The sequence below is a fragment of the Canis lupus genome, chromosome 18, assembly GCF_003254725.2.
Source record: "Canis lupus dingo isolate Sandy chromosome 18, ASM325472v2, whole genome shotgun sequence".
In the NCBI taxonomy this organism is placed as follows: domain Eukaryota; kingdom Metazoa; phylum Chordata; class Mammalia; order Carnivora; family Canidae; genus Canis; species Canis lupus.
This window is the reverse complement of record NC_064260.1, coordinates 10,080,001-10,092,004: the sequence shown is the minus strand read 5'-3', so window position 1 is coordinate 10,092,004 and position 12,004 is coordinate 10,080,001. Positions and strand designations below refer to the sequence as shown.

General features: G+C 43.6%; 1 protein-coding gene across 4 annotated transcripts in view; it reads left to right on the top strand.

Moving 5' to 3' along the window:
* Window positions 1-4,037: 4,037 nt before the first annotated feature.
* RALA (RAS like proto-oncogene A) overlaps window positions 4,038-12,004 on the top strand; it is a 73,270-nt gene continuing 65,303 nt past the window's right edge. For 2 of the 4 annotated variants that reach the window (XM_049096428.1, XM_049096427.1), the window contains exon 1: window positions 4,058-4,287. The gene's annotated coding sequence lies outside the window, so the exon portion shown is untranslated. Of the gene's footprint in view, window positions 4,288-4,738; window positions 4,874-12,004 lie in introns of those variants that run through there. The other 2 variants (XM_025449290.3, XM_035701529.2) reach the window with 2 other exon arrangements.

Genomic DNA, 12,004 nt, shown 5'->3' with positions numbered 1-12,004 from the left:
CTGATGAGCAACAGCACTTGGGGACCATTCATTTCACAGTCTTATCATCTAATTCCCTGATGGAAAAAGTATGGAAATATGTGGCCCTCAAGGGTGGACATGAAGTGGTGAACTATAATAAAAGCCTAAGTTGTCAGACCGCCATTCCTTACACATTCTCAACAGAGTGACCACAACAAGAGTTATCTAGAATATTTAAGTCCAAACAGAAATATTAGAAGTGGTATCACACAAGTGACTGTCATCTACAGTACCTGTATAGGCCTACCCTTCCAAGGCCCAATGTCAATAAAAATGAAGAAGGAAACTGAGGCAACGGCCTCACTAATTTAAATTAGAAAAAAATCTAAAACAAATGATCTTTACCTGAATGTGCAGAAAACACACGTTAAGTTTTGGAGGGGATTATATATATGGGTATTTTTTCTTCTTCAACTGATCATCACAATATACTTTTTATTTTCATCCCTAAAATACTTTGAATATTTACACCTGACGTCACGAAGGATACGAAGATGAACAAACCAAAGTTTTTGGTGAAGACACAGGCATAAACATAAGAATAGTAGCTTAAGTTTAAAAAAAATTAAGCCTGGCTGAATTTTAGATTCTGCAATCAATCATAAGCCAGAAATGTCCATATTATAAATACATCCTGGCACAACTGTCATATCAAGCTGGTAACCACGTATCAAGTACTACAGGGAACAGTGCATTTGAGGCTCAAAAGTCTGACTTTGACTCTGCTACTTGACAATTTGTAACCAGTCTTTAAGTCTGCTGAGCCTTTTTTTTTTTTTAACAACGTGTGCCTCACAAAGTTGTTGTGAATACAAAATGAAGTAATATGTTAAAGGTATCGTGGATATTATAGACAATAACATGTATTTTGAGTTGCTTCTCCATCAATAGTGACAAATTGCTAATAACCAACTGCTTTCTTATCTGGCCAATACACCCAGAGGGTTTTGTTGTTGACAGTTGTTACTATATGTGTAGTTAATGTACCTTCATATTTTTATAAATTGGCATATGTGTATAAAAATATGCATATTACATAGCCATGAATGTTTAAATGTGTTTACATATGCATATACCTTTCAAAAAAGAAATAATGAAGCTATTAATCTTTTTTTAAAGATTATTTGAGAGAGTGAGCAAGCAAGAGAGCACAACCGGGGGGGGGGCGGGGTTGGGGGGGAGAAGCCGACTCTCCACTGAGCAGGGAGCCCGATGTGGGGCTCTGTCCTGGGACCCCGGGATCATGACCTGAGCCCAAGGCAGACACTTAACCAACTGAGCCACCCAGATCCCCATAAATCTACTAATCTAATGGGCAAAGCTTCATCTACTGCAGGGTAGACATTGGACAAAACCTCATAGGCCTATACATTTTTTATTTTGTATTTCTGGTTAATCAATGATGAGAATGACAGATAATTCACAGGAATGCTTCATGTTTCAGACAAACATGTAACTGCAGGTAAAACTTTTTATTCTATAGGGACATGAGTAATGCTTTCATAGAAAATTCCAGTTAAATGACTGCAGTAAACTAATGACTAATTCTAAAACAAGATTCTGACAAAAGCATACCTACCTGTATATGTCCAAAACACAGATTAGCTATAATAGCAGTGAACATAAGAATTAGTTACTAAAATCTTTTACTCTTTACTTATTCTATGTTTAATAGACAAGGTTTGATCATAAATAATGAAAATTAAACACAGGAATAAATCTAAGCCTATCTTTTTTGTTGTTGTTGTAAACTTAAGCCTATTTCAAAAACAGAATCCTTCATGTTCTTGAAGTTGCCCAGGCAGCAAATTTAGGAATGCTCATGAGTTCTACTGGATATTAGTGTTAATTATTAATAATATATAGTTACAATTATACCCTTTCATCCAAGTACCTCAAAGAGCTCTTAAAGCATTAATTTGTTATTTCTTATAATATCTCCGAGAGGCAGGCCAGTAGAGGGTTATTATTATCTCTATTTTACAAAGAAACTAGGGCATGGAGAGGTTAAGTGACCGTGCTAGGGTCATATGGTGAACAAAGAACATAAAGGGGCCTCGAGATCATTGTTCTCATTTCCAGTTCAGTATGGTATCCATTAGCTGGTTGTTAATACACCTACATGTATTTCCACTCTAAGAAAACTGAGAATAATATATTTGAATAATCTAAGAACTAAAGGCGAGAGTCCCTCGTGGTTTACATTCAAAAGTGCCAAATAAAAACCCATAGTCTTTGGTTTGCTGTTGCAGCTCTTATTTATAGGGGTTTTGTTATTTGCAGCTTTCCGAAGTCTTTGCTGAAAACGACCCATTCTATTTCTGCTTTCAGGTAGGTTAGCTTGGCTTTCAACAGCCAAGAAGCAGTTGAGACAGGCTGACTAATCAACTCGAGGTTGACCGTCATTGTGTTCCCATTGCTCACTTTTCTGGAAGTCGACCTCCTGGCTCTCCATTCGACAGGTATTTGTGCAACCTCCCGTCACAATCCTTTGTGGCTGCTTTAAATAAGCTGTTTATCGCCAATGATTAAACTTAAAAACTTTTTTTACGTTAACAATGGCATTCCATCTTAGGAGTTTGTGCTGCTACACTAGCTAACATGGCCATATTTGGGTTTTCTGTAAGCCTGACCTTTCTAGTCTTGACCAGGGAGACATTTGGGTGTTAGCATGTGTGGATGGACATGTACTACCAGACGGGGGATTTAAAAAGGTGATTATTTCAGCAATCTTCCCACAAGAAGGTAGGGAAAAGGAGTGGTTTTGAGACTGTTCAATGAGAGGAGACTGCAGTGGGCTTGGAGGTGGGGATGCGAGCCTGTGGTGTCCCTGACCTCAGCCCAGAATTTCCCCAGAGCTCTAGACACAGGCGGCAACTGCCAGACCGCACTCAATGGGCCAGGTTCAAAATGGCACTCCCTGACCCCATCCCCGCCATTCCCTATCTCATTTTGGTAGATCTTACCCTCACCCTCCTCTAAAAGCAAAATAAGGCATCATTATTGGTACTTCCAGGCATCATTATTGGTACTTCCAGGCATCATTATTGGTACTTCCAGGCATCATTATTGGTACTTCCAGGCATCATTATTGCTTCTTCCAGACATCATTATTGCTTCTTCCAGGCATCATTATTGCTTCTTCCAGGCATCATTATTGCTTCTTCCAGGCATCATTATTGCTACTTCCACGCATCATTATTGCTTCTTCCAGGCATCATTATTGCTACTTCCATTCGCTTACCGAGAATCTGCCCCCAGCAACCAACTGCAATTGGACGCTCACCGCTACCCACACAATGGCCCCATCCTTTCCCTAGACTTCTGCGCCGGCCCCTCGTGCACAGGCCCTGTGGCCCCACTCCTCCCCTAAAGCTGTCCAGGGTCACTCCTCTCCTCCTTGCCTCACCGAGGAGTGAAGACATTTGGTCCCTGCGTCTCCATCACCTTTGTCCCCAGCAACCCAGGCTTGACCTTTTTAAGTCCTCGAATCACTGCCCACGCTCCGACGCGCGATTCGCCGCGTGCCGCATGTCCTCTTTGTGGGGACGTGGATGCGCCCGCCCCGTCCCCGGTGCTGGTGCTGGGGGGGAGGGGCGGGGGGCCCTGACCTTGAAAGACCCGAGGCACCCGCGGGTCGTCCGCTCCGCCCTCCGCAGACCGAGGCCCCGCACTTCCGAAGCCCGCCAGCCGGGCGGCCACCCGCCAAACCACCTCCAACCCCCGCCGCCGAGAGCAAGATGGCGGCCTCCGCCTCCCCTCCTTCCCCGCGAACCCCGCCCGGGCCCCACAAGAGAGACGAGGACGCCGAGATGCGGGCACCTCCGCGAGGCCTGCGGCGACCCCCACCTCGCCGGGCGCGGGGGGCCTGGGTAGGGCCGCCCGCGGGGCAGCGCAGCGGGGCGACGCCGGCCAGTCCGCGCCCCGCCGGCCATTGTTCTCCAGCCCCGGCCCCCGGCCCCCTCCTCTCGGCCCACGGACCGGAAGTAGTTCCCCAGCCGGCCCCGCCCCGCTCCCCGGCGCCCCGGAAGTGATCTGCGGCGGCTGCTGCAGAGCGGCCAGGAGGAGGGTGGATCTCCGGAGAGCGGAGCGCCCCGAGTCCTCCTCCTCCTGCTGCTGCTGCTGCTCCCGCTCCTGCCGCCCAGGCTCCGCCGCCGCCCGTCGGACTCGTCCTCCTGCCGCCCGCGGCGGGGAGCCTCCCAGACGACAGGGGCCGAGCTCTGTCCGCCCGAAGCCCGCGGGGCGGCGGACCGGCTTGCGGTGCAGGTGAGCGATGCCCGCCCGGGCCGCCGCGGGAGGGGTCGGGGCCGCGGGGCGGCGGCGGCGGGGGTGTGTCCGGGCGGCGGCGGCCCGAGGCCCAGGCTCAGGGCCGGGACGCCGAGATTGCACGTCCCGCGTTCCGCCCGGGAGCGAGCTGCGGGACGAGCCCGGGCTGGGAGCGGGGGCCGGGCGAGCGCACCGCCGGGGCCGGGGCCGGGGGCCGGGGGCCGCGAGCCGGGGGCCGGGAGCCGGGAGCCCAGGGCCGCGAGCCGGGAGCCGGGGGCCGCGAGCCGCGGCGTGGTCCTCCCAGCCCGGCCTCTCCGCGAGCCGGCCTCGTCGGAAGGTCACCCTGCATCTCTGGCCGCCGCGCCGAGGTCCCCGCCTGGGCGGTGCCCGCGACCCGGGGGGACCCGCCGGCCCCCGCCGCAGTCCCCGCGCTTCACTCCGCCCCTCTCCCCTCCTTCCCTTTCCTCCACTCCGCGCCTGTACTAGAGCAGTTGCTTCTGAGGCATCTCCGCCAGGGTTTTGTGCCAGTTAAAGCAATGGCTTTTTCAGACTGAAGTCCTTAGGTGCTCCGCCTTGAACTGCACAGGTCTGTCTGCCCCTATTAGCATCACCTAGCCTGTAAAGCGAGGGAGAGAATATAGGTGTTTTTTGGGGGTTTTGTTTTGTTTTGTTTGAGTGAGGGGGTAATTCCTCTTGGAGATTTGTTCCTGAAGGAGTGGAAGATGTGATTTGTGGTTTGCTTTTAGCCTGGGTGTCTGTGTGTAAGTGGGCAGGGATGACAGCACAGAGAGGTGGCAGTGTTGTTTCAAGGTTTAGGGAGAATTAGGGAGTTAACTGGCCTCTGCTGGGAAACCTGAATGTCCAGGCTTGTGCGAGCTTATCCAGGTGTCTTCGGGGTTGTGCGAGATCTCCAGTGCCACGCCCGACGTGTCAAGCTGAAAAGCACCCAATTTGCAGATTGTGGTCGCTGTGTGTGTGTGTGTGTGTGTGTGTGTGTGTGTGTCGAGGGGTGGGTGGGTGGGGGGAGTAGGGAGGCCTTTGTAAAACATGTGCCCTAAGTTAATTTTTGTCCTGAAAGTACATTACAACTTTGGTCATCACGTTCCCTTAACTCATATAACAAAATTTGTTAATAAACTCGCAGTGGACGGCCTGTTTTTTGTTTGTTTCCAGCTCCTTTATTAATATATTTAAATGTGTATCTTACTCGTTTCTGTGTCTGTGAATACAGTATTATTGTAAAATGATTCTTGTGACTCTTCAGACATTATTTTTAGGCTTTGAATTTTTTCAGGGCAGGAACCGTGTCTTATGCATCCCTGTTGCTCGCAAGTGATTACTGGAACATAGGAGCTCTCCCGTATTTCTTCACTGAATGAATGAATGTGGAGATGATGCCACAGCTGCCTCAGGAGTCATTTATTTCTTGGGTTTTCTGTTGTGTTCCAGTTTCTTGGCGCAAAGACTATGCTTTGTCTTAAATGTTTTTTTGGCGTAGTGAAAGGACAATTCAAGAAGAATCCTTTGTTGTCCTTCCAAAACTATCCTCCCCTGGAAGGTTAAAATTTATATTTAGGGTGTTGTGATTGGGCAGTGTATTCCAGTCTTCAATAATTGCCAATTAAGCAAGTTTATCCAGGGTTATTATTATTATTTTTTTAATATTTTATTTATTTATTTATTCATGAGAGACACAGAGCGAGGCAGAGACAGAGGGAGAAGCCGGCTCTGTGCAGGGAGCCCAACACGGGACTCAATCCTGGGTCTCCAGGATCACGCCCTGGACTGAAGGCGGCGCTAAACCACTGAGCCACCTGGGCTGCCCATATCCCGGGTTATTAAAGAGATTTCCTAGTGATAGCTTATGTTTGGAGGTTGATAACCGTAACTTATCTTAACCAAAAAGAGGAAATTGGGAGTCACCACTGTTTGGAAAACCGTTGATACATCCCAGAATTGCTTATAGTGGCTTATTTCTCCCCTGGGTATGTGAAATCCTCTCACATCCTGATAGGACCTTGGCATGATTTACCAGTAGCCACTTTCACATTTCTTTGCAGAGATCCAGATGTTCCCTAATGTGTCTGCTGAATATGCAGTTATCTGTATCACTTATTTTAAAGTAGTTTCGTACAATCCTTTCTTTGCAGGGCTTTCAAGGGAAAAAAAGGGCTAATTATAGGGAAGAATCTTGTTTACCATTTGTGTGGGGGAATAATTTTTGTCTGTAGAAGGTTGGGTTATTTTCAATTTAGAGATCCACCCCCCCACCCCCCACCCCCCCAAAAAAAAGTGCTGATACCTTCTTTCCTTTCCGAATGTCTGGTTGTGGTCCTGTACTGGTTTTCCGAGCTTAGCTTCTGCGGGATATGAATGAATGTACCAGAATCACTTCTTGTATATATGTGTGTATCAGTGTTACCCACACTTGTAATCCTTAGTAGATGGGTGGCAAGGACAATCACTTTTGATACAGTATATATTTTTAGTGGAGAAAAACATTATGATATAGGGAGACAGTTTATGGTTTTTCTTGTTTTATAAAGTGTTTTAACTCTTAGACATAGTGGGAAGTCTGCAGTTTCTTATATCAGCAACATCACCACTGTACAGAGGTCAGATTTCTCTTTTTTAATTCAGCAACCGTCTTGGTAATAACAATCCGTATACACTGATTGCCTGCCACACACTGTGATAAGAGCTTTAGTTCTATTATTTTTAATCTCCACAGGACCTCTGTAAGATAGGTAGTTTTTCCATACTTCACTAAGGCTAAGTGAAGTGATTGGCTAGAGGCTGGAAGCTAGTATTAGGAGAGTCTGGATTTGAAAGTAATGATTTCTGAGAGCATTGCATATTGCACTTAATCCTAAAAGGCTCAGGAAAAACAAGTTTCTGATTGAGCTGAGCCTCAGGAACATCGATCTAATGATCTCAGCACTCTTGACCATCAGGTGGGCCCTGGGGTTACCCTGTTTATCTCCAGCTTGCCTACAGATACCATCCACTATGTGTGCCATGATGAAAAAGTGGTTGGGTATGATTCAGATAGGTGTCCTGGAGGAGTAGAGTATTAGGAACTCAGCAGTTGGTGTTGATTACTGCTTTTTACCTCTGAAATACGTGAATGCTCCCTACTTGAGGGGACTTTGGAAAACCTATTTTGTAGTGACCTTTTCTGAAATCTTGTTTTTAGTTCTTTCACTAAATGACATGGCGGGGGTGGGGGGGTTGTGGGGGTAATTGTGAAGAATGGTAAGAGAGGTAGAGGTATCCTGGGTTGTTTTTACCATTTCAAACCATATGTCATTTTCTCTTTGGGTTTAATATAGAGGCTTAAAGGCGACAGAGCTCTTGTAAAGGTCTAATTTCTGTTCAGTGCTGGAATTCTCTTTACTCTTTCCAAGCCTGTGCAGTTTTTTTGAAATATGCACTTTTAATGGGCTTAATTTGAAGAATGTGTTCATCTCTTGGTTAAAAAAAAGAGGGGGGAAGAAAAGGTATGTAGCTCTAAGTAAAAAATGGCTCATTCTCCAGCCCCCATTAGTTACACTTATTCTTTGTTTTATTTCTTTAGCTCTAAGACACCTCTCTTACTACCTTATTACACTTAAAAGCATTTGGTTACAATATAGAAAAAATGAAATTAAAGTTCTATGAGTTTTAAGAGTCATGTGAGTAAATTTTAGAAGATAATTTGAATCTTTGATGTGATTATACCTGAAGGTATAATTCCTCAACATCAATAGGGTAGTCTGTGCAAGCCCAAAACAGCAAGCTTACATAAAAATATTAGGATACTATTCTTAAAGGCCTTCAGTTAGAATTCTCTATTAGATTTAACACCCCTGGGATCCCTGGGTGGCGCAGCGGTTTGGCGCCTGCCTTTGGCCCAGGGCGTGATCCTGGAGACCCGGGATCGAATCCCACATCGGGCTCCCGGTGCATGGAGCCTGCTTCTCCCTCTGCCTGTGTCTCTGCGCCTCTCTCTCTCTCTGTGACTATCATAAATAAATAAAAATTAAAAAAAAAAAAAAGATTTAACACCCCTAATGCTTGACACACATAATCTTTTTGAAGTCTGGGTTCCAGTTGGGTTGCTGAATTCACTTATTGAAACTAAATATCAAGGTTTGACAATGTCATGTTGGAGGATAAAACATAGCAAGATTATGAAACGATTTCTACTCCCAAAGGCATCACGAAGGGTGGGCAGAGACCTCCATTTTCCACAAAGATCATGATTGTAGTCTTCCAAGCCACGGGATCCCTGCTTTCTAATGCGGTTGAGTAGCTAACATAGTAACTCATTGAAGTGAAGGTTGCCCACTGCTGATTGCAAATGCCTTAGTTCAGCCTCCCTGTCTAGATCTATTCTGGATTACTGCAGCAGTCTGCTGGCCTTTTGTTGCCCACCCCACCTTGATCTCTTCTCCACACTTAGTTAAGGCAGGCGTGATGCTCCCTTGCTTACAGCCCTTCTGCAGATCCCTTCTTGCCTATTAATAAATCCAAACTCCTTTAGTCCTTCATCTCATATACAAAACGTCCAAGACCTACTCTTTACCTAACTCTCAAGCCCCATCTCTTCTCTTCCAGGATATTCTGTTCCAGCAACACCAAGCTTCTGCAATGCTAGTGTTTTCTAGTGCCCTGTTTTCTCTTGTGGTTGTAGCTGTTTCTCCTAACCCCAACCTCATACATGCTGGCTTGTCTTCCAGCACTCAGAGTAGGGTATACCTCTCCAAAACCAATCTTGATTAGATCCTTTTTCTTGATCTCATCCCTCAGAAACAAAAAAACAAAAAACAAACAAATAAAAACCCCAACAACTTTCAAGTTGCTAGTTGCTCTTTTTATGGGCTGCCATAAAATCCAACATAGGACTTTTACCACTATGGGCAATGCGTTCATTAGTCTATTATAAATTTGTTGACCACAATCCACAGTAACTACACACATAACTCATAACTACACACATAAATATACTCTTAAAAGCCTTCACAGGGCTTTATCAGAAGTTCCCAAACTTTCTTAGTTCATGACATCCTTATCATATCAATAATTTTTTCACAACATCCCTAGATCAAAAGAAACACCTAACGGTTTATTAAATAGGCCCAAACAACTTCATAAGTATTTACTTCCTAAAAATCTAGTAGCTATTTGAAAAAATAATAAACAAAAATTAGATAACTTTCTTTGTTAACTGCATATTACTCCATGGTTTATTCAACCAGCCTCCTGTACTTGGACATTTAAGTATTTTCCAATATTTTTCAAATACAAATAACATTATAATGAAAATCTTTATGTATCTGTGTCTTTGTATTGTTGGAGGTAAATATTCAGGATAAATGCATATATAAAATTTGTTAGATATTGCCAAATTCTTCTCCTTAATGGAGCTGTACTATTTGGAATACTACCAGCAGTACGTAAGAGTGCCATGGCCTCGCCGGCCGAGTACCCTGTCAAGCTTCTGAATTGCAGCCAACCTAATAGGTGAGAAATAGTATCTCAGTATAGTTTTAATTAGTGAATTAAACAATTTTTTGTATATCAAAGGGCCATTTTTTACATTTAAAAAAATAATTTGTTCACATTACTTGCCCACTTGTTAAATAATTTTTGGCCTTTTTTCCGCTCAGATTTAAAAAGTTCTCTATATTTAAGAATGTTAACCATTTAACTTTGATATATGTTGCAAGTATTTTGCCCAGTCATCTTTTGTCTTTGCTTCTGGTGTCTTTGGACATGCAAAAGTTTGTTTTCATGTAGTCAAATATATTGTTATATTTATTACATCTGGATTTTTAGTTATCAAAGAGCCTTTCTTTATCTGGAATTCAGTCATGTCTTCTTCTAGTGTTCATGTAGTTTCATTTTCCACATTCAGTTTTCTGATCCATTTGGAGTATATTTCTGTAGATTATGTGAAGAATGGATGTAATGTTACCACAAGTGCCATTTTTTTTTTTAAATCTTTGCTCCCTTTATCATACACTAGATTTCTGTATGGAGTTGGGTCTATTTTATTCCATCACCCTGACTGTTTTAATCAGAGAGGCATTGCATGTGATTTCTTAGCTGGTAGACCTAGTCCCCATTGTAGCTCACCCTCTTCAGTATTGTCCCTGCTATTCTTGCATATTTTATTTTTCCATATGAACTTCAGCATCAATTTGTCCATTCATTAAAAAGCTCATTTCTGTTTTTATTGAGATTGCATTGAACTTACGATTTAACTTAGAACTGATTTATTGATGATATGGAGACATCTTAAGATGTCTTAACCTAGAATAAGCAATGTTTCTTCATTTTTTAAAATCTCCTTTGTGTCTTTGGGGAATGATTTATAGTTTTCTTCATATAGGCTTTGAACATTTCTTGTTAAATTTATTCCACAGCATTTTATCGTTGTTGTTGCTGTTATATAAATAGAATTTCTTATACATTTTATTTTCTAACTGGTTATTATTCATTATATGAATATTGCAGATTTTTGCATGTTTTCCTGCTGTCTTGCTAAATTCTTATCATTTGAGTTATTTTTATCATTGCTTCTTTTAGGCTCAGATATGCTGTCATGTCACCTATAGAGATTTCAATCCTTTCTTTTCCAATGGTTATGCTTCTAATTGTTTATCCTATCTAATTGCATTGATTAATATCTCTAGAACAGTGTTAAACTGCAGTATAACAAGTCTTTAATAAGAGCGATTCTGATTGCCTTGTTATTTTTTTCTGTGGATAAACAGAGATGTACATTGTACTAGATATTAACTTAGATATGGTAATGCCTTTCAGAGACTGCAGTCCTTTGCTGTCTCTGTAAGAGATTCTAAATGGAGATGCCTATGGTGAGAGGCAGGAAAGATGGACTTTGCTAGTGGGCAAAGTACAAAGATAAGCAAGGTAAGGACTGATCTGTAGTTTCCCAGTTCACACAGCAGGTCCTAAGTTTTGTTCTTATCTTGCCACACAGTTCTGTTGAACTTCATTTCAGTCATCTCTCAGCCAGTCATGGATGCCACAGGGTGACCTCATTTTCTCTAGACTAAAGCTGCCGTGGATCTATGACAATCTGAGGGCTCCCTTCTAGGCTTTTGCAGCCTCAGGTGGTTTCTTTATGTTATAGACACGTAAATTAGGCTTACCTTGTATTGATGTGGTTATGGCTTGCTTGGGTTCTTGGGTCAGTAGTTCATATGGCAAGGCAGGTTTGTAATTAGACAAGTTTACGCATGGGGGTGACCTAAAGTACACAGATGTGGGGTGGTTCCAGACAAGTTTGTAGGGCCTGGAACCTCTTCTTTCTCCAGAATTCATTTTTGAAGACTTAGTCCTCTAGCTGAAAGTGTATGTTTATGCGGAATCAGGTGTTGGACATCAGCACACATTCCATCTACATGTCAATTAGGATACACACCAGTGCTGTTTCCCAGGTTCTAGAGGCTGCTTTCATTCACTGCCATCTAATTCACCCCAAAAGTTAGCATATTTTCTGTAGATTCTTATAATTTCACAATTATCTAGGTCCATTTGTGAACTCCCAATCCACATGGTGTTACCTTTGTCATTGTAAGTACTTCCTTTCCCAGGAGTGCTGGGAGATAGGATATTATTAATTTCTTGCCTGTTATGCTGAGGAGCTCCTCCCCAGAAGTTTCTACAACTCTTGGTCCATGGCCTGTTTGCCATCTTCACTGTCCCA